The sequence below is a fragment of the Enhydra lutris genome, unplaced genomic scaffold (assembly GCF_002288905.1).
Source record: "Enhydra lutris kenyoni isolate GAN:26980312 unplaced genomic scaffold, ASM228890v2 scaffoldscaffold16, whole genome shotgun sequence".
Classification (NCBI taxonomy): Eukaryota; Metazoa; Chordata; class Mammalia; order Carnivora; family Mustelidae; genus Enhydra; species Enhydra lutris.
This window is the reverse complement of record NW_019154100.1, coordinates 8,293,534-8,320,785: the sequence shown is the minus strand read 5'-3', so window position 1 is coordinate 8,320,785 and position 27,252 is coordinate 8,293,534. Positions and strand designations below refer to the sequence as shown.

Genomic DNA, 27,252 nt, shown 5'->3' with positions numbered 1-27,252 from the left:
CATCTCTAACTCCGACGGATTGCTAAACCCGCAGGAAGCGCTGGGCAGACCTCCAGTATCCCAGCATTCCTTGCGCTGCTCCCGTTGCTCTTCTACCGCGTCTCGATGGTAGAGCCGGCCTCAGGGGCGCCTCGGCGTTGGTGGCTTCGGTGAGGAAAAGTGAGAGTTCCAACTTTCCTCTTGGCCTGAGAGGTTTTTGGCGCAGAGCGTCGTCATGTCAGAGAAAAAGCAGCCGGTGGATTTGGGTCTCTTGGAGGAGGACGACGAGTTCGAGGAATTCCCTGCCGAAGGTAACCGGCTGGGCCCCGGCCTCTGGGCCGCGCGGACGGTGACTCAGGCCTCCGGGTAGAGTCGGCGCGGATTTCCCGGGGGCGCCGGCGGGAAGTCCAGACCCCTGCGGCCGGCTCTCGAGGTTCTGCACGCGCGACCTTCAATGCGACCGGCTTTGGGTTCGGGGTGTCTCGGTGGGCCTCGCTAGTGAGGCTGAACGCCTTCTGCTTCCTCATTGGGAGGAGCCATGGTGACCCGGGCCTCTAGCCCTGAGTCCGGGATGGTTGGTCTTTTTTTTTTTTTTACCCGCCACCTCGTTCATATCTACATATATCTCTTTTTTCTTTATTTTCTTGTAGTATAGCAGCCTTCCTTTGTCCTTAAACCACCCAGAATTAAATTGCTGTACCTGGTTAGGCCAGTATTGCTTACTTTTAGGACTTCACAAATGAAGCCATTTAAGTAGGATCAGGTGTTGGTGGATAATAACACGTTGTTACCTTATCCTTGTTTCTCATTTTTGATCACTTCAAACTAACAGAAAATCCTAAAACGTTACATTTTTATTAGTTTCATGGTTACCAAGAGTAGTTTTCTCATTGTAAGGGATAGCAAATAGCTAATATTTATCGAGTAATTACTTGTCTGAGTGCTTTGCTTGTATTCATTTTAACAATTCTAGCAACTAGGTACCAGGATTACCGTTTTTCAGATAAAGAAATTGAAGTTTGGAACTATTAAGAAAGTTTGTCGAATGTCATATAGCTGGCTAGAAATCATGGATACCTTCTAGGTATCCAAGGAACGATGCTCTGCTTCTGTTTATTTTTTTATAAATAAAACCCAAAATTTATTAATTGTTGTTGCCAGGTAGGTTTCCAGAATTACTTGCTTTATTATTTGTTGTGTGTAGGATAAATATTTGTTCTTGTAAGTAAAGGCTGCTATTAGTAGCCTTTCTGAAGGTGGTAGGAAGAGAATTGTGATCAATAGTGTACCGATCTGTTATGTTAAGCAATTACAACTTCGCCAAAATTGTCCTAAGGTATATACCCCATTGTGATCCTATTGTGCATAAAAAACCACATAGCTTGAACATTTGTTCTTCTTATTTATGGCGTACTCTGTTATTTTCCTAAGTGGAAGAAGACATTAGTGTTCATAGGACTCATACACTAACCCAAAGCACATTTCAGTTATGGGATTCATTATATATTGAGGGGATTGTTTTGTTGTTGTTGTTTTGATAGTGGATTTATCTGTCCAGACATGTTTTCTCTCTCTCTCTCTTTTTTTTTAAATAAGATTTTATTTATTTATTTATTTGAGAGAGACCGCACAAGTGGGGGTGGGGGAGGGACAGAGTGAGACAGAGAAGCACACTCCCACCTGAACAGGGAGCTGGAGCAGTTTTGGATCCTAGGACCCAGGACCCCAGGATCATGACCTCAGCTGAAGGTAGATGCTTAACCCACTGAGCCCCCCAGGCCCCCCAGACATGTTTCCTTTACCTCACTGTTAAGTTGGTTTGTAATCTCACACTGAGCTCTTCAGTAGAAAACTGGCTTATTGAGGGCAGGATCAACTTTTTACTCAGACTTCATATTTCATACAGCTTTTACCCATTGTTTATCACATACAAGGTACGGTGGTAGGCACTTTGTTTACATTATATAGTGTAACTGTCACTACAACTGTGAGGAAATCGATGCTTAGATTTCAAAAGCTTGCCATTAAGTAGTCAAGCCAGGATCTGAAAGGTCTGTGTGACTCCCCAACACAAGCTTTATTTTTAACATTTAACAAAGTGCCTGGCACATAGTAGGTGGTTAATAAATGCTTGTTGAGGAGCACCTGGGTGGCTCAGTCATTAAGCCTCTGCCTTCAGCTCAGGTCATGATCCCAGGACGCTGGGATCAAGTCCTACATCAGGCTCTCTACTCAGCGGGAAGCTTGCTTCTCCCTTTCTCACTCCTGCTAGTGTTCTGTCTCTCGCTGTGTGTCTGTCAAATAAGTAAAATTTTAAAAGTAAATAAATAAATGCATGCTTGTTTAATGAATAAACTTGCATTTTAAAGTACGTAGGTGAGGGCGCCTGGGTGGCTCAGTGGGTTAAGCCGCTGCCTTCAGCTCAGGTCATGATCCCAGGGTCCTGGGATCGAGTCCCGCATCGGGCTCTCTGCTCAGCAGGGAGCCTGCTTCCCTTCCTCTCCCTCTGCCTGCCTCTCTGCCTACTTGTGATCTCTGTCAAATAAATAAATAAAATCTTTAAAAAAAAAAAAAGTACGTAGGTGAGGGACACCTGGGTAGCTCAGTTGGTTAAGCCACTGCCTTTGGCTCAAGTCATGATCCCAGGGTCCTGGGATGGAGTCCTGCTTTGGGCTCCTTGCTCAGCAGGGAGCATGCTTCTCTCTCTGCCTTTGCCTGCCACTCTGCCTGCTTGTGCTTCTCTCCCTCTCTCCCTCCCTCTCTCTCTCTCTCTCTCTCTCTCTGACAAATAAATAAATAAATAAAATATTAAAAAAAAAAGTAAGTAGTTGAGAATTGACTGCTTAGAGAGTTCTAGAGATAACTGAATACCTAATGATACACATGATTTTTCTCAGCAACTTTGATTTCAGCAGCTTTTTGCAGAATATGTAGTTTGTTCTTATTCGAAGTTTATGTTGTGAGCAGCAATTTGTTCGAAGTCTTGGTAGTTATATAGTAAAAAATTCTTTAAAGTTAAGAGAAAAAGCAGAGAATTTTTTTAGGAAGGAGGGTCTTAGGGAGAGCAAATTTTAAGCAGGCCCCATGCCCAGCACAGAACCTGTATCAAGGTCTTGATCTCACAGTCCTGAGATCATGACCTGAGAGTCGGTTGATTAAATGATTGAGCCATCCAGATACCCTGTGAATTCTATTTATTTATTTATTTATTTTAAAGACAGCCTGTTGAGATCAACCAGTTTATTAAAATTAAGTAATTCAGCACTTAACTGGTCTTTATAGAATATTTGTTGTCTTCAGGTTTGAATGTGTAAAACCTAGTTCATTTAGGAATATTTCCATTTAGAATGAGAAATAACATTGAAATACCATTGTTTTGCTTAGGTTTCTGTGTTTCTTCTGTGGTTCATAATTTAGATAGGTTCCTTTCATGTTAATTTGAATTGAGATTTTGGTGGGTACAAAATTAGCCCAATAGGTGAAACCAATAAATATTTACTAATAAAAACGGCTCTTATAGAAAACAAAACTAAGAGAAAAAACCTGGAGAAATATCACCAAGGAATTATTGAATTATTTCCCTTTTGAAACTGTACGTTTTTTGTTCGTTTGTTTTTTATGGCCAAGTCATGTTTCAGTCTTCATTGCTGTTCAGTGTGATCCATGGACCAGCAGTTTTGGCATTAACTGGCAGCTTATTAGAAATGCAGTTTCTCAACCTAGGCTTACTGAATTAGTTGGGACTTTACCAAGATCCTTTAAAGATTTGTATGCACTTTACAGTTGGAGAATAACTAAATGGCCCATTTTGAATTTTTTAGTATTTGAATTTTCAGTTCAATGATTATGACCTGAATTATTTTCCAGGTTCTCTGCTTTCTTTGGAAATTCTCTTTCTTGTGGTTGTCTTTATAGTAAATGTGCCATTGTCAGACACAGTAACAGATACAACATAAAATGGCCTATAATCATCTTTTCTACTATAGGAGGTCTGATTTTCACGGGCCTTGTTGCCTCATTGCTCCAGAAAGTGGGTGATGGGTGATACCCATTGTGTAGGGTAGCTCGCAGTTACAAGAGACTGCTGCATGAATACTATTACTGAAGTTTGGTATCCCTGGTTTGAGTAATGGATTATCCATCTTTTGGAGGAATGTTGTTGCTACATCTCATCCCAGATAAGAACTTGTTTGGTAGGATGTCATTCAGTCATTTTAAGGAAGGGGAATTTCTGTTTTAAAAAGGAAGCTATGGTAATGTGTTTTTATGGAGCCTCTTTGTTTCTTTTGAATAGTTCTTCAGTGTGAGGTGTACGAGTGGTGGGAGGGGTGATTCTCTGAAGGTCTAGAGAAACAAATGCTTCTTTTTAAAAACTTTGTTATTTAGTCTGTGGATCTGTGTTACCTTGGCAGTTCCTTACAGTTACTCTAACTGATGGGTATATAATCTGGTCATTAAGAACTGTTTAGGGGCGCCTGGGTGGCTCAGTGAGTTAAAGCCTCTGCCTTCGGCTCAGGTCGTGGTCCCGGGGTCCTGGGATCGAGCCCTGCATTGGGCTCTCTGCTTGGCGGTGAGCCTGCTTCCCCTCTCTCTCTCTGCCTGCCTCTCTGCCTGCTTGTGATCTCTCTGTCAAATGGATAAATAAAATCTTAAAAAAAAAAAAAAAAAGAACTGTTTAAAAATCATGTTTAGGATCTTTGTGAAATGCTCTCTGCAGCTTTTTGGCTATTTAAACTGAGAATAGGCTTTGTTAGGAGGACACTCAGCATACTGTGTGTGATTGATTATAATTTTGGAGTCTTTGGCATGGTTAGAACTGGAAAGCAACTTAAAATCTAGAGAAGATAAAACTTGTCAAACTCACATGGCTAAGTTGGTAGTACTAGAGCAGGGTCTAAAACTGAAATACTTTATAATTTATTTGAAATGTCAAGAAATTTTTCATCAGAGAGATATTAAAAGGATACTTAAAATATTTTCATTAATCACCTTCCTCTGACAATCAGAAGTGGGTGAGAAAAGAAGAGTGGAAAGAACAAGTGGGTCTTTTGGTTCTTTAATCTCTTCTTTCTGTGCCAGAATTGAGAGGGGTTTTTTTGGGTTGGTTTGTTTGTTTTTTTTAGGGGAAAACTTTTTAGAATATTTAAAAGGAAACTGAGTTTGCCTCCAGAAGTAATGATATTTACAAGAGAATTCTATTATACTAAGTATTCTATAATTTTTCTATGATCAGTGAAACTGCTTTGTTACCTGATGAATTCAAGAGCAGTGTACTACCTACCTTCCAACCCTCCTTGAAAAATTGCTGGGTAAGAGACTGTTACTGATGGAAATCTGTTGAGGCAGACAATAAACAAGCTGGTGGTTCCCTCTGGAATAACTGAGCTACTCTCACCTAACAAAGTAAGACATCTTACAGTAGTTCTTATCCAGGGAAGTATTTTTGGACATCACATTTACCTGACAGATGCAAATGTGAAGTAATGACATTTAGGGGTAGAGGCCAAGGATTTTAAATGCTTGTTTTGTATAGACCAGTATTGCATGAGAATTGTCCAGTGAAAAATGCCATGGAGAAATATTTACATTGATTGGATACCAACTGGACTAAACCATCAATGGGATTTCTGAAAATCGTAAATGTAAAGATAGATACAACTGATAATGTGTCAGATAATACATTAGTTAACTAATGCTCAGAGGGGCTCTGCTATTTTCAGTTATTAAATGTAATATAGTGGACACATAAATAACACTATCACACATTTAAATTAGTTACGTGGTGGTGGCAAGAAATGGAGAAATTGTGTTACTAAAAATAAAGAAAAAATAAATATGATGAATGGCAGAGTGCTTGTTGCATGTCCATTCATGGTAATTATATGCAAGAAGAAAGTTTTTGAACCCTGGGGTAGAAAAAGCACAATGAATCTAAGATCAGACCTAGTTTCAGAATCCATCTCTCATCAACTTGTAGCTTATCAATTCATGTTAGTTAATTTCCTTAAAATGCTTTTATAGTATTACGTATATGATAATTGTACAAGTAACTGCTTATAGCAAAAATTTAAACCTATAAAAGGGCATAAATTAAAAAGTAAAAGCATTTACTTGCCTTTCCCCCAAATCATTCACCATACTCCAGGAATAGCCACTGTTAACTAGTTTTTTTAGTATCTTTCCAAAATTTATGTATGTATTGTGTGTGCTTATATATATATATTTTTTTTTAAAAAATACAGAGGACCATATTATATATAGTATTTTTCATTCTAGAGCAGTTCTCAGTTTGTCTTTGACTTTCATGATTTTGACACTTTTGAAGTTTATAGACCAGTTATTTTGTAGGATGTTCCTTACTTGGATTTCTCTGATGTTTTCACCTGATTAAATTCAGGTTCTACACCTTGGTTATCAGGAATATCATAGTTGCGATTTTGTGTTCTCATTACATCCTATCAGGTAGAATATGATTCACATTTGTTCTATTACTGATGAAGTTCACTTCGATCACTTTATTAAGGTATTTTCTATGAGGCTCTTCCAAAATTAGATTACTCATTTTCCCTTTGTAATTAATAGGCATTTTGTGAAACTATGGAAATACTAAATTCCACTCATTATCAAACTTTCAGTTTATTAATTTGGTTATTTGTATCCATACAGACTCGGATTATCATTTAATGGGTTATAGTATGGTGCTATTATTTATTTTGATCCTCAGATTGTCCTATATTTGAACATGGGAAGCCCTGTCATACTGTCTTCTGTGACCTTTTGACATGTCACCGTCATTGTGCATTTCCAAGCATTCTGACACAAAAAGATACTCCAAGTTAATCTTGTTCTTTCCCTGCTCTAATCCTGGAATCAGCTCTTTCTCCAAGGAGCATTTCTTTTAGTGGAGAATAATATTCAGAAAGCAGGATCTTAACTCCAGCTGTGCTAATTGCTTTGGGGACCCTCTCAGTGGAAGGAACTAGGAAGTACACAAATGTGTGCATAAATTTATACACTTGTATTTATATGTGTGTATATATAAAACCATAAGTTCACACAGTGTCTCCAGTTACAGTTCAGCACTACGGGGTTCATTCTAGCTCATTTTCTTTCCATATTTGTATCTCCCTTCTCTAACAGGGAGAAATCTGGCTTTCACTGTCTTAAATATATTGTCTGTTTGGTCATCCTGCTCCCTAGCCAATCTTTGTTGACCCCTCCACCCACAGTTACCTTCCTTATGTCACTTGGACTTCAACATTCTTTGCCAGGCCACCCTCTCCCCTCCTTGCTAAAGCACCGCATGACTTCTTCTCTGTGTTCACTCTATGTTCTGCCTCTGTAGGAATGCCCTCTTGGCTCTGCCACCTCATTTGCTAACAGGTGCATTTTGAATTTTGACATATAGCCTTAAATTGCCTTTGAGAATGGCTATACCAATTAAAATTTCTATCACAGTTTACTTTTTCCCTCGTAAGGTTGCCTATTATCCATATTTAGCATTTTAGTCATTGTGAGGCCTGATGGATGAAAAATGAAATGTCATCATTTTGATTTTGGTATTGAGTTAAGTGAGATTGACTGTTATTTTTTCCTTCAGGGGGAGTGGCAGGGAGAGGGAGAAACAGACTCCCAGCTGAGCAAGGAGCCCTATGCAGGGCTCGATCCCAGAACCCTGGGATCATGACCTGAGCCAAAGGCAGATGCTTAGCGGATTGAGCCACCCAGGCACCCCAGCTGTTACCATTGAGGGGCCATAGCAAAATACTGTAGATTGAGTGACTTAAACAGTGGAAGTTTATTTTCTCACCATTCTGGGGGCTGGAAAGTCCAAGATCGAGGTGTTGGCTGATTCAGTGACTGGTGAGAACTCTCTTTCTGGCTTGCAGACTGCTGCCTTCTTATTGTGTCCTCACAGGGTGGAGAGAGAAAGAGCGAGCTGTTTGGTGTCTCTTCCTGTAATGGCAGTAATCACATCTTGAGGACTCCACCCTCATGACCTTACACAATCTTAATTACCTTCCAAAGACCCCATCTCCGGATAGCATTACATTGGGGTTAGGGCTTCAGCATAACTGTTTTGGGATGGAGGAGGATACACACATAACAGTGATACATATGAAATGCATAGCACAGAGTTTCACACAAAATGGTACTCAATAAATATTAGTTCCCTTTTCTTCCCTCCAGTCTCCTTAGGGAGTTGGATTTTGGATATTTGTTATTTACTTAGAATTGAATTGACAAATATTTTATTTGTAATTTTAGGAATATCCAAAATAAAGCTTGAGTATGTTGGTTATTTAAAAAATGATTAGTTTTCTAGTATTGAAAACTTTTAATTTCCAAAAGTACTCTAAAAATAGTATATTCATATAAAATATAAAGATACATAAAATAATAGCAAACAGTTGTTTAAGGATGCATACAGATGTGCAGGAGGTATAAAGAAATACAGTGGAGTTAAGAAAACAAAAAATCAAGATACTGGTGCTTAGGGACACCTAGGTGGCTCAGTGGGTTAAGTGTCTGCCTTCAGCCAAGGTCATGATTCCAGGTTCTGGGATTGAGTCCCACATTGGGCACCCTGCTCAGTGGGGAGCTTGCTTCTCCCTTTGCCTGCCGTTCTCCCTGCTTTTTGCTCGCTCTGACAAATAAAATCTTTTAAAAATTCTTAAAAAAAATACATATATATATATATATACACACACACACACACACACACACACACACACGTATATATAGTGCTATATATATATACACACACATATATATATATGTGCTTGGGAGGATTTAGTGAGAGGTGTGCTCCAGGATATTAAACAGTAAAAATTACTTCGAAAAACTATTTGGATTAGCTGTTTCACTGATCCTATAGAATAAACAAGCAGTAAGCAATTGCAACTTCAGTATTTAACATTATTACTGGATTGTTGTTAAACATCACTCAGTGAAAGATGTGATGAATCGTTGAAAACATTGAAGAGAAAATAAAAGTTTCAAAGACTATATTTAAACTCTTATGAAGTATTAAAAGTTCACCAAATATATTTTTTTCCTGTGTTGTGTACATGTAATGTTTGGTAGAAACAGTATTGTCTTTATTCTGGAACATGTTTTCCTTCTTACTTTCCTTACTCCTCAAGTTCCTGTGAGGTGATTGGTGCATAATAAATGATTTATTCATTCAGTATATATTTGTTGAGTGCTTCCTATAAATCTGGCAGTGAATGGTGCAGAGAGAATGATGTTAGCTGCCATTTATCAATAGTAAGTGCTTTAGATACATGGTCTCATTTAATTCACATAGCAGATTTATAAAGGTTTTATGCTTGGGGCTCTGCAAAATTTGGTAATTTACCAAGTCACAGTTAACTAGATGCTGTACTGAGGCAAATTTGACTCCTTAGGTGTTACTTACCTTTGAACTTAGAAATACCATGGAGTCAGGGCACAGTGATTTTCATAGTAAGCTTGAGGTTTTTAGTATTTTGGAGGTGCTTATCTTGGGAGGTGGAGCTCTAAGCCCTTCCCTCAATACCCCCAATTAAATCAGAGCAATTTTGCTTTTGCTTATCTTTATCTGTTGGGCTTCTGGGTAAGATTTCATTGAGTTTCCTTCCAGTGGTGGGGGCCGGGATAGGGAGGGCAGGGAATTAAACAACTGGTAGTAAAGTGTAACTAACAGAGGTTGAAAAGAAGGGGAAATTATTTCCAGTTCTGTACAAGGTGAGATAGCAACATTTGAACAAAGCTTTCAAAAGACAGAAGTGTAGAACAAGGGTTTCCAAAAGAAGGGGAAAAGAGTAGATACTTGGAGGTGAAAAAATAATATGTGTGTTTTATTTGACTATGAAATAGTGGTTGTAAATGCAGGTAGTTTGGGGCCTAATATTGTAAAATTTTAAACCAAAAGTCCAGTTTGGACTTTATCCTTAGATACATGAGAAGTAGATTTTTTTGTTTGTTTGATATGTGTGGGCCTCCTTTAAGCTGTAGGTAGTTTAAGATCAACTCAGCTAAATTAATTTGGAAAGATAGAAAAGAGACTGAGTCAGGGAAGCTGATTAGCAAAATGTTGAAATAGCTTAGCTGAGGATTAAGGGTCTGAGAAAGGTTGTTATTAGGAAAGAAGTGAAGAGTGTGACACAAGAATAACAAGTGAGCTTTGGCAACTGGTTTGATAAGGACTGTTGGGAATAAGAAATTGGAGGTTGTGATTTTGCACTTGCATGTCTAGTGGAAGACAGGTGCTGGGGTTCACATCTTAACTCACTCATATAGAGGACCAGAATGAGGGAATTGCGACAAGTGTGGGCATGAGGCCTTGCAAAAAATGAGAGTAATGGCTTTCGGCAATTTTATAAAAGTACAGAGAAAAACTCTAAACGCTAATAAAGAGAAGCAAAGTCAGCATGACTTTATTGTGGAACCATTCTCCCAGAGGCGTGTATTTTTAAATTATCGATGAAAGGAATTGTGTTTGAATTTCCTTCTTTTAAAATATATGAAAAATTATAAATGATTATTTAGCTTATTTTGAGCCACTTTCAGACTGCTGACCACAAATAACTGAAAGCTTACCAGTAGTCTGGAGCAACATCATTTATGACTTGCATTTGGTTGGTTGGTCTAAAAGTTCCTTACTGACATTTTTGGTCCTTATTGGAGAAAATACAGTAATATTATGGTGCTGTGCTAGGTACTGATTTTTTAGCTATTGAATAGACATTAGATCTCTAGGGTATAGTTGTTTTTGTATCATGATAACCTGTAAAACTTAAATTTTTGTTTTAATCTATTTTATACAGTTTAAGCAGGGACATGTATATTCATCTCAAAATGACTAGATTTAGTGTGCCTTCATTGTTGAATTCATGAGCAAAATGATGATTTTGTACCTGTTGCTGTTCTCTTTGACTTACCTATGATGGTAGGTAGTTCTCTGTATACTTACCTGTGATGGTAAGTGTACAATTAAGAATTTTTCAAACTTCCATATGTTTTTAAAAATCTTTTTCTTCATATAATGTTCTGCATATAAATGCACAATTTTTATTTGAAGACACTTTGTTGAAGATTAGTTTATTTATACTCAGGGTAGCTTTACTATTAAGGATTAAATGAAAATTTGATGCTCCTACACATTGGTATAGAATAAGGCATTTGCAACCCTATTTAGTATAAGTAGAATTTCTTTTTTGCTTTTCTTCAAATAGTATACTTCATACTTTTAGGGAAATTCTGGAATGTGTATTGGAGAGTGGGGAGAGTAATTTCAAAAATACTAAGTTGAGAGAAAACCCTTTCCCATACTTAAATGTCAAGGTGATACTTAGAAGAAGTATGTGGGATCTTTGATGGTTCAGATTTGTGAAACTTAAGGCTAGTCACAGATACAGTTCTCACTGGCAAATGTGAACAAAGCCATATCTGGGGGAAAGTCTTAAATAATTTTCTAGAATTCCTAGAAACTTATGTATTAGGCATCTGTTACTGGTTACTTCCAATTCTTAAAATATGGTAATTTTTTTTTTTACCAATACACATCTGGAGGCCTGCACACTGAAGTAAACACAGCTGTGGTTATTTAAATGATTAATCACAATCCTGGCAATGCACTTAGTGTTGAAGATAAAGTATATACTTTATAAAGTCAGCTATGTATTGAAGGAAAGCATTAGACATGAATCAGGTATCCTTTGTTTCATTTTATTATTTTGCCCTTTTCAAAACTATATTTGGGTTTAAGGCTTTAAAAAGAAGTGATTAAATAAAATTGCATAGTTATCAGTTTAGAGTTATAATTGAAAATTAAAACACAAATCAGGGATATATTGTAAGAAATGCCAGATACCGGAGATTACAACATTGCTTTTTAATTTACACATTCACTTAGTATGAGTATACATATATTGTAATTTATATATAATGTAACATATGTACAGTATGGAGGATTTATAAGTGTTTGGAAATAATACTTGGGTGTTATTTTACCTTATCACTTAAACTTTTTACATAATATGTTCAGTACATTTGTTAATAAAATCTTTAAAGTTTCCACCTAAAATAGATTATGGATTCCCATTTGTTAGTGTGAATGAACACATATTTCTTCATTGGTGCTTTTGTTAAATAATTTAAAGTGCTTAATAAGTTGTAATTCAAAAGATTATATATTGGATTCTTCAACTGTGATAATTGGAAGGATAGTTGAGTGTGTCTGTTCACTTCATACAGAGTTCAGTGTGTCTAACTCCTAAGATAAGGCATTAAGGTTAAAGAGTAATACATTGAATTTCATATGATGATTTGTGAAGAATTTAACCAGCTTTTCTAAATTTGTATCTCTGTATACTCAATAGTATCATAATTATAAAGTACTGTATAATACTACTAAAGAAATACAGAACTATCATTATGAATTTCTTTGTGTGTATTCTACCTAAAATTTTGCTCACAGTACTGTTGTGCCCAACCCTCATGAGCTGCTTTCCTTTTTTTTTTTTTTTAACTTTATTTTTACCTTCTTTTTCCTTTCCTTGCCATTAAAATAGCACAAGATGGTTTTTAAAGGAGGGAGAGATACTTTATCTGTGTGCTAAATTATCATCAGAATTCACCTTTTTTTTTTTTTTAAGACTTTATTTATTTATGACCAAGATAGTGAGAGAGGGAACACAAGCACAGGGGAGTGAGAAAGGGAGAAGCCGGGTCCCTGCTGAGCAGGGAGTGTTATATGGGGCTCTCAATCCCAGGACCTTGGGATCATGATCTGAGCTGAAGGGAGACACTTAATAACTGAGCCACCCATGCACCCCAGAATTCAACTTTTTAAACCCAAACTTGTACCTCTCTTTAAGTTTTTAAGACACTGTTCAAACTAGTGTCTTTCATGTTAAGAATTTTGGCTTTTTCTATCCTATGTAGAGTTAGGAATTGGGAGCTTCTACAAAACAAGTTATTGAATCTGTTGTTTCTTATTGGTGATTCTCTGAGGAAGTTGGATTAACAATTTGATTTTGTGTTTTGTTTTTGTTTTTTTTAGTCTCTTTAGTTAAAAATTCTTGAGTTAAAAGCCAGCTTGAAGACATTTGAATGACATCAAATAATAACAGTACTGAAATCAACATTTTGAATCAAGTCATAGTAAGATTAAAAGTTCCTGGGGCAGGGGAAAACTATGTTTTTACTCTTCTTGGAAGGGTAGACGTACAAGATTAGCAGAGAAATGTGAAATAAATACTCTTTTATTTTATATTTCTAACTTAAATCTTTTGACACATTATTGTTTATTAGGGAGTAGTATAGATAGAAATAACTTGGTTATGTTTAATTAGAAGTGTTGTGGGCTGGTTAAGAGACTTTGTGTCTTAGAACTTTAAAACAGTTCAGTTGTTACTTAGTTATATCACCCCCTTTACTCAAGAACATATTATCCAGTCTTAATATTTTCAGATTATTTGTGGAACATTACACCCCATTAGATATCTTCATGAAGAATGCTTAAAGTTTCAGTAAAATAAACACTTAATTTAGCGATTCCTGTTTCTTGGCTCAATACCAATATCAATGTTTAAAGTCTAGGATTTTGAAATATTGGTAGAAAATGTTAAATATTTTCTTGTAAACAATCTTTACCTTTTTTGTTTTATAGTAGTGGTAATTGTGGTGGTTTTCAAATGAAGGAGGGTATGATGTGCAGTGATCTCCAAGAGTTTCTCTAAAATTCTATGATTTTAAACAGTACTTCATCTTAGACATTTTATAAAAAACGAAGTGTAGAGCCATATCTTGCTACATTGCAGTGTAATGATATAGTTAGTTTTATGTGGATTTTTTATACTGGAAGGCCTTAGTGTGTGCAATTAGCACAACACAAGAATCAAAATCCTAAGCTGTCCATTAATACTATTAGGTAATTATGGAACTATAAGTTATAGCAAGACTGGAGAGGATGTGGATGAATGCATATAGTCAGTGTTCACTTGCCATAAAATAAATTATGAATTTAGTTGTCCCAATACAAGTTCAACATACAAGAATACAAATTTCTATGAAAGTTAAATTTGAGATTATTTGAAGTGCTTTATTTAGTTTTAATTTTAAAATGAAAATCATTCAGTATTGTAGAGAAATATATCTACTTTTGAAATGAGGCTCCTTTTTAATTTAAAATTTTATCTCAGCTACACCCAGTACCACCTTTACTTAATGTTCCTCTCATTTACTTAACATTGCAGTTTCTGCCCCCTTATATTTCCCTTAGAATACCTTACTTTCTGAGATTTCCCTCTTAGAAGAATAAAAAGTTTATTCATAATATTATAACATATATAATGAACAGTTTATTATTGATTGCAATGGCAATTTGAGAATTAACAATACTATTTTATCCCAGTACCTGATGATTAACTCTTGACTTAACTAAGTCACTTTTCTGGTCTATAAAGGTGCAAAATATTTTTCTCTCAGTTTATTTTAGCTTTGGGAGTGCGTGTGTGTGTGTGTGTGTGTGTGTGTGTAAAAATGGGTTGGGTGCCTTGGTGGCTCAGTAGGTTAAGCATCTGCCTTCAGCTCGGGTCATGATTCCAGGGTCCTGGGATTGAGTCCTACATCGGGCTCCCTGCTCAGCGGGAGTCTGCTTCTCCTTCAGCCCCTTTCCCTGCTCGTGCGCACTCTTTTTCTCTCAAATAGATGAATAAAATCTTTAAAAAAGTAAAAATAAAAATGGGTTACAGTAGCTTTCTAATCACACTTCCACAGACTAAGGGAAATCCTTAATGTGGTTCCCCAATTTTTTTTAACGTCTTAATCTACTCATGATTAAATATAGTTAGTTTCACAAACAATAAAAATTTTCAGTTTGAGTTGCAAGGTACTATAGGAAATGTAAGGCTATTTCTAGCCTAGTCAATTGAGATATAATTAATACTGCTGTTAAGTATTATTGTTGTTAAGGACCTCAGAGAATAGTTAGGATTTGAATTTAGGTAATTATAGTAGTCTCTGCTTGAGAATAATATGCTAAGAGGTACAAGAAAATTTATTTGTGTAAAAATACTTTTGATTATTGAGAGCTTTTATTAATGAATATACATTCACTGCCCTATATGCAATAATTAAAGATGGGTATACATCGTGTGTGTGTGGGGGGGGGGGGGCTTTTTTTTTTAAGATTTTATTTATTTATTTATTTGACAGAGATCACAAGCAGGCAGAGAGATAGGAGGAAGCAGGCTCCCCGCTGAGCAGAGAGCCCGATGTGGGGCTTGATCCCAGGACCCTGGGATCATGACCTGAGCTGAAGGCAGAGACTTTAACCCACTGAGCCACCCAGGCGCCCCTGTGTGTGTGTGTTTTAAGTAAGCTCTGCACCCATGATGGAGTTTGAACTCAGAGATCAAGAATTGCATGCTCTGGGGTGCCTGGGTAGCTCAGTGGGTTAAGTGTCTGCCTTTGGCTCAGGTCATGATCTTAGGGTGCTGGGATTTCATCGAACTCCCTCCTCAGCAGGGAGTCTGCTTCTCCCTCTGCCACTCTGCCTGCTTGTGATCTTTCTTGCTCTTTCCATCTCGCAAATAAATAAATAAAATTTTTTTTAAAGAAAAAATCACATTTTCTATCAACTGAGCTAGCCAGGTGCCCTAAGCTTGGGTATACATTTAACTGAGCTTCTTAACAACCTGAAATAAATTGCCTAAGAGAAACTTTTTCATGTTTTCAAGCACTAGGGTCTTGAGTTTCCCCCATGATTTTTCCTTGGGGAGCACTGGATGAAGTTATCACTATTCTCAAAGACATTCTCAAGTATAATTGAGAATTTTACATTTCCAGTTCATAATACATGAGCTTATTGATCTCTTCTGTGTTGAAATAGATGCTCTTGGCTTTACTGAGATCACACTGGCCTCTGTTTTCTTGAGATTGACCACACAGAGGGCACTTGAGAAGTATAGTCCATTTACCCAGTGTTTTATTGAGTGTCTGTGGTGTGCCCAGCACTCAGCTAATCATATCAGAGTTGCAGATTTAATAAAATGTGGTTCCAGCCTGTTGGTTTTGAATAGTAATGGACAGAAATGGCAGTTGCATTTTAGGCATCGGTGGTGGAATGGTATAAACTGTGTACCGCTGGGGAGGAGGGGACAGAAAGAAGACTACAGTAATATTTATGAAGGGAATAGCCCTAAATTAATAAGTGGCAGTAAGAATAGGGAAGGGGAGACTTATTCTGGAGATAATTGGAAGTTGAAATGGAAGGGTCATAATGAGTGATTGTGGTAGTTGAAGGAGAAAGAGTAGTTAAGATGCCTCCTAAGTTTCTGTCTTGGGGGACCAGATAAATAGACGTACTTACTTCTATTCTTAAATCATGATGACATGTATTGCATTCAAAAATTTTTGTTAGGTATATAACATAATGAGTAATATATCCATATTATAAACAATTGTTGAATAGATTTTAATTTATATGTACATTACAAGAAAAACCTAAATCATACGTTTTATTATTTTTCTTTTCAAGTTGAAATGTTCTTAGCCATGTCTCTAATAAGTAATTACTAAAGTGAAACTTAGGCTAAGACATACTTAAGAGAGAGTATAACTTTATTGTTTTGGGTGGGAAGGGGGTTATACAACAATATACAAGGTCTGATTTAGAGTTTTATTTTTCATAGCCATTTGTTGTGCATGATGCTAGGTACTGTTTGTAGTTTAAGAATACGAAGGTAAATAATACAAAGTTATTAATTGTTAAGGAGCTCAGACCCCAGTAATGGACATTGACATATAAACTGATCATTATGGTTGTACAGTATGTAATTGCTGTAATAGAGATAGACACAAAAGAGGGGTCCTATTCCCCGAGGGTAAGGAGGAGGAGATGGGCATAGGGAAGGCTTCCAGAGTTGATTTCCAAAGTCATTTTTTTTTTCTTTCTGTTATTTGACACAGAGAGAGATCACAAGTAGGCAGAGAGGCAGGCAGAGAAAGAGGGGGAAGCAGGCTCCCCACTGAGCACAGAGCCCGATGTCGGGCTCGATCCCAGGACTCCGAGATCATGACCTGAGCTGAAGGCAGAGGCTTAACCCACTGAGCCACCCAGGTGCCCCCAAAATGATTTTTTAAAAAACTACTTTTCCCACCTTTTAATTTTGAAATTTTCAACCCTATAGAAAAGTATTAAAAAAGAGGACAAGGTGAGGCTGAGCAAAATGGATGAGGGGTCAAAAGGTACAAACTTCCAGTTACAAAATAAATAAGTCATGGGAATGTACTGTATATAGCATGGTGACTATAGTTAATAATACTGTATTGCATATTTAAAAGTTGCTAAGATAGTAAATCTCTCAAAATTACTCATCACAAAAAATTTTGTAACTATGTGTGGTGATGGATGTAACTATACTTACTGTGGTTATCATTTTGCAAAATATATAATTATTGAATCATTATATTGTATACCTGAAACTAATGCAATGTTCTGTGTCAGTTGTGCATCAGTTAAAAAAAGGCAACAAATACCTAAGGATTATCAGTTGCTAATATTTTGCCCTGTTTACTTTACTTGTATCATATGTGATAGAAATAAATATGATATATATCAAATATATTTGAGAACCACCTACGAATAAACTGTTGACAAAATGACACAACTCTTTAATATTTTAGTATGTGTGTCTTAGTGGGGGACATGTTCCTCTAAAACAGTTTTACAGTCATGTTTAAGAAACTTAACATTAATTAATTGTCATCCAGATACAGAGTCCATATCCAGACTTTACCAACTGTTGTAGAAAATGTCTCATCACTTTTTTCCCCCATCCAGTACAGCCCCTTCCTTTTTTTTTTTTTGTTCTTTTTTGTTTGTTTGTTTGTTTTTTATGACATTAACTTATTTGAAGATACCAGTTATAAAGAATTTCACATTCTGGATTTGCCTGGTATTTCCTTCCTGATTAAATTAAAGGCCAGCATTTTTAATGAATACTACATTGGTGATGTTTATTTCTCACTGCATTACATCAAAAGATACATGTCAAATTGTCAAAATTTATTGGTGATGATAAGTGTAATCATTGGTTAAGATTGTGATTTCCAGATCTTTCCAATTTTCTCCTCATTTAATAAGTACATAATCTTGTGTAGTTTCAGCTATTTTTCACTCAATAGTTTTAGTATCCATTGCTGATCCTTGCCTGAATTGTACTGAGGGTTGCAAAATGGTGATTTTCTAATTCTGTCATTCTTTCCGCATTTATGTACCTGGGAATTATAAAGAGCATCCCCTTCCCAACAACTCATCCCCCAAAATACTGCTATGGACTCATGGGTTTTTTCATTTAATTCAGTATGTCATTCTTTGTGATTCTAAAGTTGTTCCAGAGTTGGCCAGTTGAAACAACTTTAACCCAGTTTTAGTATCTTCTGATATGTTTATAAAAAGGAATCCCAAACTTACCTGTTAACTTCCTTATTCCAGATCTGGTATCAGCCATTTCTTCAGGGATCTATAGTTCCTTTTAATGGGGAATGGTATTTTAACTAATTAAGGTATTTTAATTAAGTAGATGTCAGGCCAACTAATAGGTTCGAAAGATGGCAGAAAGACAAAGAAATGAGGAACAGCATATGTTTGATGAATAGAAAATTTTAAGCAATTTCAAAATGTGAAGTAAAGTTAGAACTGAATAAAAGCGAAGATCTTGTGAATTGCTCTTCACTGTTATTTTTTACAAGGGGGAAATGTGTATAAGAGAGTACTTGAAGTTGCGTGACTAACATGAGTGAATCATCCCAGTGGATTTAAATTTAAATAATTAAAATACTTGTTTTAAAACAAATACATTATGCAAAATCCTACAATTTTTTGTAATAAAGCTATGTCAAGATTAAAGCAGGCGGTGCATCTTAAGTCGGGCAACAGAGTATGCATAAACTCTCTTCTGGGATGGTTTGATGACATTAAAAAAAAAAAAAAAGAAGAATATATAATGACATTATAACCCAGGAGGCTAGATTTTTATCAGGATCAAGAGAGTAGAAGCAAGAAGAGCCTGATAGAAGAATATTGCCATTGTATAGGTAAGAAATGATAATGCTAATGTCTGAGGTAGTAGGGAAGGAGATGTTAGTTTCATAGGTTTTCTGAGTATTCTAAACAAAAGCTAAAATTTAACCCCTCTCCCCATCATCAAAAGGGAAGGAAGCAAAAAAGGAAATTGAGAAAACTAAAAACTGTAGCATTCCTCTTTGTACATATCTATATTTGTCCTCCCTTTAAAATTTTTCTATTGATGATAGGCAAATGTTAGTGATGCTTGTAATTTGGGCCATTTTTTATTTATGTATGAGTTATCATTTTTTATGTTTAGCAGTCTCTCCTCAGTTTACTTTCACATCATTGGTGCTGTATTTTAGAAGATTGTGAAATAGACCTTATAAAAATTAGCCCAAGGTAAAAATCAGGAAAGTAAATATCCTCCTGAAATTATAATACATTTTCATGGCAAATAGAATTTTTTTGTATTAACTTCTGCTTTAGATTTTCTGCAAATTCAAGAATTGAGAGAACATGACAGCATAAATTGAGATTTAAGGAGGAGGGTTACTATTTCTTATAGATATGGTATTAGATGTTTTGAATTGTGTCTTAAGTGGCAAACTTTCTGAAGTTTCTGTATTTATGAAAATAACATGTGAGAAGTATTTAGACAGCATCTGTTTCTGTTTTTAGATTGGGCTGGTTTAGATGAAGATGAAGATGCACATGTCTGGGAGGATAATTGGGATGATGACAATGTAGAGGATGACTTCTCCAATCAGTTACGGTAAGTTTTAAGTCAGATTTTATATAGCTTAGTATTAATTGTAAAGATGGAATATGTAACTTACATATGATGATTGACCTCTTTAAAAGATCATTAATCTTTGAAATACATTTTTGAATTACGAAAAGGAAAATCTACTATCTTCATCTGTGTTTCTGAACATGAATACTTTGTGTAATTGCATAGAACTTTTATTCTTTCTAGTTTCTTCACAAAGGTAGTTAAATAGAAGCATATTTGCTATTTTTTATTTTTGTGGGTTTAATTCTATCAACAATAATTTTCCACCAATGTTGAATAACTCAGCAGAAATTAGAACCAGAATGCCAGGACCCAAAAGATTGGTGATTCTCAAACTGGAAAGGAGATTGGGGTGTTGGGAGTGTACTTTTTCATATTCATGTGCAAATTTACCTAATATGATTGATTGAAGGAAAATTCATATATCACAAAACTAATCATTTAGTGTATAATTCAGTGGCATTTTGTATATTCACAGTGTTCTGCAGCCATCATCTCTATGTAATTCCAAAGCATTTCTATCACTCCAAAAGGAAACACCATACCTGTTAAGCAGTCACTCTGCATTCTTCTTTTCCTGGCTCCTGGCAACTACTAATTTCCTGTCTATAGATTTGCCTGTTTTAGATAAGTCATAAAAACAGAATCATACAATAAGTGATCTTGTGTGTCTAGTTTCTTATAGTTAGCATAATGTTCTCACCTTTCATTCATGCCATAGCATGTATCAGTACTTTATTTCTTTTAATGGCTGAATAATATTTCATTGTATGATATGCCACAGTTTGTTTATCCATTTATCAGTTGATGGGCATTTGGGTTGTTTCCAGCTTTTGACTACTGTGAACTGTGTTACTATGAGTATTCATGAACAAGTTTTTGTTTGAATACCTATTTCCAGCTTTGGGGGATATAATCCTAGGAGTGGAATTTCTGGGTCGTATCATAATTCTCTTTAACTTTTTGAGGAACTGCCAAATTGTTTTCCACAGCATCTGCACAATTTTACATTACTACCAATAGTGTATGAAGGTTCTAAATTGTCCACATTCTCATCAAAACTTTATTCTTTTTTTATTATAACCATCCTAGTGGGTATGGATTGGTATCTCACTATGGTTTTGATTTGCATTTCCCAAATGACTAATGAAGAGCCTTTTTTTGTGTATTTGTTGTCAATTTGTATATCTTCTTTCAAGAAATAATCTAGTCACGTCCTCTGCCCATTTTTAAGTTGGGTTGATATTCTTTTTGTTGTTGAGTTGTCAGAGTTCTTTATATATTCTGAGTACTAAGCCCTTATCAGACCTATTACTTACAGATATTTTCTCTCATTCTGCTCACTTCTCTTTTCATTTTCCTCATAGTGTTCTTTGTACATAAGTTTTTAATTCAGATGAAGTCCAGTTTATCTACTTTTTAAGAATTTATTGCCAAATTCAAGGAAAATTTATCCACATATTTTCTTCTAACAGTTTTAGAATTTTAGTTCTTACATTTAGGTCTAAGATCTGTTTCAAATTAATTTTTGTACAGGGTTTGAAATGAGTCCAACTTCATTCTTTTATTAGACCAGTACCATTTGTTGTAGAGATAATTCTAACCTCCCTAATTTTATTTTGATTCAACCCATAGTATCTATCTTGGCCACAGAGTAAACTGTCATACTTTGCTCAAATCAAGATCTAGCAGTTCTACTGCAGTCTTCTAATTTTCTAGTCTAGTACATTTGTTCAAAAAGAGAGATGTTTTATAAGAAATTTAATGATGCAGTACCTTTTGTTCTACACTGCATTTTTCACGGACTCAAAAACCCTACGTTCTAAAGATATTTTAGGATTTTGCTGGAGACTAATAACAATTTTATCTATCACCTTTCTCCCCTTTTTGGAAATAGCACAATTTACCTTTCACTTTTATTCTGGTACTTTTACAATTCTCCATGATTTCTCAAAATGGCTGACTCTTTGACTGTGTCTTTTCATTCTTTCAGTATGCTGAGATGTAATTATTCAGAGCCTAGAGATTTTAAGCTGCTTTAATGCAGTTTAGAGTTATCTCACCTTAGTTTTCAATTTTGTATTAATGATGTTTTTCCTGTTGCAGTTTTATGAACAAGATAGGAACAATACTGTTGAACAATAATTCTGCTTTTTCTCTGACTCTGTTAATATTACATCTCTTCCAAGCATTGGATCTATTCTCATTCTTCTTTATTCATATATGGCTCTCAGCCTTTTTTGTTCTTTCTATAGCTCTCAGTCCATATTGGGGTTAAATTCTGTGTGTATAAGTTCTTGCCACTTTTTGCATTAATTTTTGGTTCATATTTTAAAACTGAGCAACATCAGAGAACACCTGCTACCTTTTTTTTTTTTTTTTCAGTAGGCATCCCCCTCTTTCTTCCCTCACTAGAATCATTATACTCTTAGACTATTTTCAGGCCTTCCGGCTCTGTTGATCCCCATTCTGAGTTCTTAATCATTTATCATTTTTTTTCTTTTCTGTTATCTTGAAACTTTTCAGGTTGAAGCTGAATGAGTTTTCTTCCTTTGCTATTCATAAATTAAATTTCTTCAAAATGTTTTTCTTTTTTATCTTCCAAAGTCAGAAAATAGCACTTTTCTCTTAAAAAATTAAACTAAGACATTATTAAATACTGGGTCGCCTGAGTGGCTCAGTTGGTTAAGTGTCAGCCTTTGGCTCAGGTTATGATCCCAGGGTCCTGGGATTGAGCCCCACATTCAGGTTCTCCACTCTCCCTCTGCCTCTCCCCCTGCTCATGTGTGCATGCTCATGCTCACTCTCTCAAAATAAATAAATAAATAAATAATTTTTTAAAAAGACATTATTAAATACAATGATCTTACCAGGAGACTTTTAGTAATAAATACATTGACAATTGGATTTCTTGCCACTACTGCATCTTGTCTTTTTTCTAGCTTGGAAGTAGAGCATTATTCATATATTATTTGTGTCCTGTTGTTTTTATAATACACTTACACAGTTCTTAGGTTCTCCTTTGTGTTCTGCCTTTACGTTTGTGGATTTCTATGAGAGTATAAGTTTTGATACCTTTATTAGTGAATAAGATTTTTCTTTTTATTTTCCTGTTTGAATCATGAGGTTTTTTTTTCCACATGTGGGTTGATACATCTCATCAGCACTATAAAATAGAACTTCTTATATTGATAGAAATGTTTTGTAAGCTGCCCTATCCAGTACAGAAGCCACCAGCCACATATGGCTCTTGAGCACATTGAAATGTAGCTAGTGCAGCTGATGGACTGAATTTTTCATCTTATTTAATTTTAATAAATAGCCATATGTGATTCCTGTATTGGACATTGCCGTGTCAGATAATATTTTTATCTTTGCTTTAAAAAAGTTGTCCTCCAGATTAACTAGTTGTCCTGATTAACTTTGCAGATTAACATCTGCAAAGATGTTCTTCTTAGTCTTTGTAAAACATCTAGAGGTCCTCAATGTGATATTATAAGCCATAGTAAAGAACATATTTTACTGTGTTCTGATATTGTAAATAGGTCTTAATCCCTAGCTTTTGAGAGGCAGTACATTTTCTAGAGTCATTCTGATTCCCTGAGTTCCAACTCTGAATCTGCCTTTTTATTAGCTACGTCTTAGCCTTCCGCTTTCCATGTTTTTCTCTTTCACTGTAAATACCTATAACAAGTAGAAGTAGAAAGAAAAAGGCCACCTGTATCTCCAAGTAACTAAAAGTCATAGAGAAACAAATAGAAGCAGCAAAAACAATGACTCTTAGTTCTTCTTGGAGTTATTTAGAGATACATTCAGTAGAAATGGGTGGGATTAGTTTTCCTGACCTTGCATCACATGTTACATAAAAAAATCCAGGAAGCCAATATTGTTCTGATTTCCATGTCAAATATAGCCACTGTCCTATAGCAGAGTAGTTTCTTGGATAATAAGAGAGTTCTCAAACCTACCAGTGGCTATTTGTCTTTCTGTTTTTGTTGAAAAAGGAAAGGTGCTGTTTTTATTTCAGATAGTGTACAGTCACTATATGTGTCCTGTGATACTGTTCAATTGTGCTGGATTTTTTTCTCATCTCTTTGTTAGATTGTATAGATTAGATTGTATAATTTTGTGTTTTGTACTTAGTACTTCAATTTGTTTTTCCTTTTTTTTATATGTCCTAAATTCTAGCAAAAAACCTTTTCATCTTCTCTAAAAATAGAGAAGCATATCATATTCTCCTTTGTATGTGTTAATAATTTACAAATGTAATTAGTCACTACCTCCTTTCAGTAAGGCAGATGCAAACCTGGACAGATTTGGTGTACCTGTTAACTAAATTGTAGGCTGACTTTCCAGGATTTTTGTTCTTGTTGTAGAATAAGAGAATTTGAATAATCTACATTGATTCTGTTAAAGGCGGCAGAAGACTATTAAGAAACTTTAAAAATTATTTCCTTTTTAAGTAGAAAACATGAAGAACAGATAAAATCTTTAATCTGGAAAGGGATGGGGTGGGGGGGGCAGAAGAAGCATTTTGGTTAAATTTAGCAAAGGAAGGAGCAGAAACATGGGCTGATCTTTTGACTACTAAAGGGGTGATTTACCACCAGCCATACTATCCTCTACACCTGAGCAGAAGATAATGTTTTTTCTGAATAATTTCTGGATTTAATATTATTCATGGACTGTAGATCCGTGTTTGTATTATAAATAACTAAATATTTTAGTGACATTTGGGTAAATGAATAGTAAATATACATCATTCCTACATGTGTTTTTTTGTATTGTGTTTACATTGGATAGTGTGATAGTGTCCAAGCTAAATTATATTTGAGAACAAATGTCAGTTTATCTTACCAGATATAATGGCATGGGGCACATTAATCATACTTTACATTTATACAATGTTTTATCATGCTTTGGCTCTGAAATAATTTTGTTGTAAACTTCTATAAAGTTGAATTGTGGCAGGGGCACCTGGGTGGCTCAGTGGGTTAAAGCCTCTGCCTTCGGCTCGGATCATGGGATCGAGCCCCGCATCGAGCCCCACATCGGGCTCTCTGCTCAGCAGGGAGCCTGCTTCCTCCTCTCTCTCTGCCTGCCTCTCTGCCTACTTGTGATCTCTGTCAAATAAATAAATAAAATCTTAAAAAAAAAATTGAATTGTGGCAGAGAAGTTACTGATCATACTTGGAGTAGTAGTTTAGCTGAAATTGACTATAGAGCTAAACTTTTTTGTGCATCTGTTTTATGCAAAGCAGATGAAAAGTTGCAGTATATAAGGACGACTGAAAGTTGAGGTTGAATAAATTATTTAAATTACAAAATATCTAGGGACGCCTGGGTGGCTCAGTTGGTTAAGCAGCTGCCTTCGGCTGAGGTCATGATCCTGGTATCCCGGGATCGAGTCCCACATCGGGCTCCATGCTCAGCGGGGAGCCTGCTTCTCCCTCTGCCTGCGACTCTGTCTGCCTGTGCTCGCTCGCTCTCTCTCTCTCTCTGACAAATAAATAAAAATAAATTTTAAAAAAATTATAAAATATCTATATTTATATAAAATATAAATTTATAAATATAAGTAAATTTATATGAAATATAAATTAAATTTATGTTGTATATTTACAATATATATTTGTATATATTGGGTATATAATTATAAATTTTTGAGGTCTTTAATACACATTTAAAATTTTTTTAAGTAAAATCTTGTTTAGTATTTTATAACTTATATATGTTTTGTCTACATATAGTTAATGCAGAATAAGTCCCATGTACTTGTAAATTTGATAACTTTTGTCTGGGTTAGAGCAATAGATATATGTCAATATGGAAAGCAGTCTGTTTATTCTTTATGTATAAATAGCAGTAATACCTACTAGGATTATAAAATTCCTAAAAATTTGATACCAGATGTCTTGTGTTCTAGATGTTTTGAAGATAGTAGTTAATCTCTCACATTTTTTCCTTAAATAGATTTATCAGAAAATTAAAGAATATAAAATTAGGTTTACTAATGGGAAAGCAGAATTTTATTAGCATTAATGTTTATTCACATTCAGCTTCCTTCTTGCGCAGATTTCTTTTAAGGGTGTAAAGTAAAAGCTACTTGGTAGTGTTTTATATTTGTGCCTAGGCTTAGCTCATTGTTTAATTAATTGTATTTCTAAAAACATTGTTTCTTTAATTTATCATAAAGAATGTCCAGTGATGTTGTTCTTCTTTTGTGTTTTATTATAGAGCTGAACTAGAGAAACATGGTTATAAGATGGAGACCTCTTAGCATCCAGAAGAAGTGTTGAAGCAACCTAAACTTGAACTGTACTAAATTCTAAGTCAGAGAACCCAGGATGGGACACTTTAAAAAAAAAAAAAAAAAAGTTTATTTCATTACCTGCTGGGATTTATTTTTGTTTTTGTAACACACACAAAAAATAAATGTTTTGATCTAATCTTGGTTTGGTTCAGAAGTCTTGATCTTTTGCTTCCCGTCATTAATTTTCTCACACTATTTATGATTTTCTGGGACTTTATTATATAGAGATAGTAAATTCATCTGATCCCCGATTCAGCACTTTTTTTTTTAACCACATCAATTTAATGTTGATCTTATTCATAAGGTTACTTCTTTTAAGTTACATTTAACCTTAATCTCATCTGTATTTTGAAAGCTTAGGAAACATTTGCTGACATCTCTAAGGTGACCCTTTAAAACCTGTGTTTTAAAAATATTAATCATTTTCAATTGATGCAATTAGTTCCTGAGCCATTAATAATAGTATTAATAGTTGATAGAGTATTATTAGTACTGAAAACCAAGTGGTTTGATCATAGTCAGTGTCCTCTGTCAAAATTGGTGAAGTAGGATCAAGAGACTTTGTTAACATAGGCATATTCTCAGGTACTACATAATAGATTCATTTAGTCTAAGATTCTACAAAGTGATTATCATTGCCACATCTACTTTTGTGAGTGGGAGATACAATTTAGTTGGTAAAGGATTCTTCCTTGTAAGACTTAGAATGAAGCTAATGTACAGGTTTTATGAGGAATATTTTCAAACTTGAATGTGTTACTTACTTAGAAGGAGAATTAGCAGAACTGTTGAGTAATTTAAAGTGTAAAATTTATGTAACATGATGTATTTTTATTTTATTTTATTTATTTATTTGACAGATCACAAGTAGGCAGAGAGAGAGTGGGAAGCAGACTCCCCGCTGAGCAGAGAGCCCGATGTGGGGCTCGATCCCAGGACCCTGAGATCATGACCTGAGCCGAAGGCAGAGGCTTAACCCACTGAGCCACCCAGGCGCCCCTGTAACATGATGTATTAACACCAAAATAAAATTGGGTGCCTGAAATATACTTTAAGTTATGCCTCAAAATGATTTTGAACATGTTTTTCTCCTAAGACAAGCTT

General features: G+C 35.4%; 1 long non-coding RNA gene across 1 annotated transcript; it reads left to right on the top strand.

Moving 5' to 3' along the window:
- Positions 1 to 91: 91 nt before the first annotated feature.
- On the top strand, positions 92 to 26,828 carry LOC111147319. The gene is made up of 3 exons (XR_002640612.1): positions 92 to 290; positions 19,721 to 19,814; positions 26,073 to 26,828. It is a non-coding gene; the product is annotated as an uncharacterized LOC111147319 (long non-coding RNA).
- Positions 26,829 to 27,252: the final 424 nt, after the last annotated feature.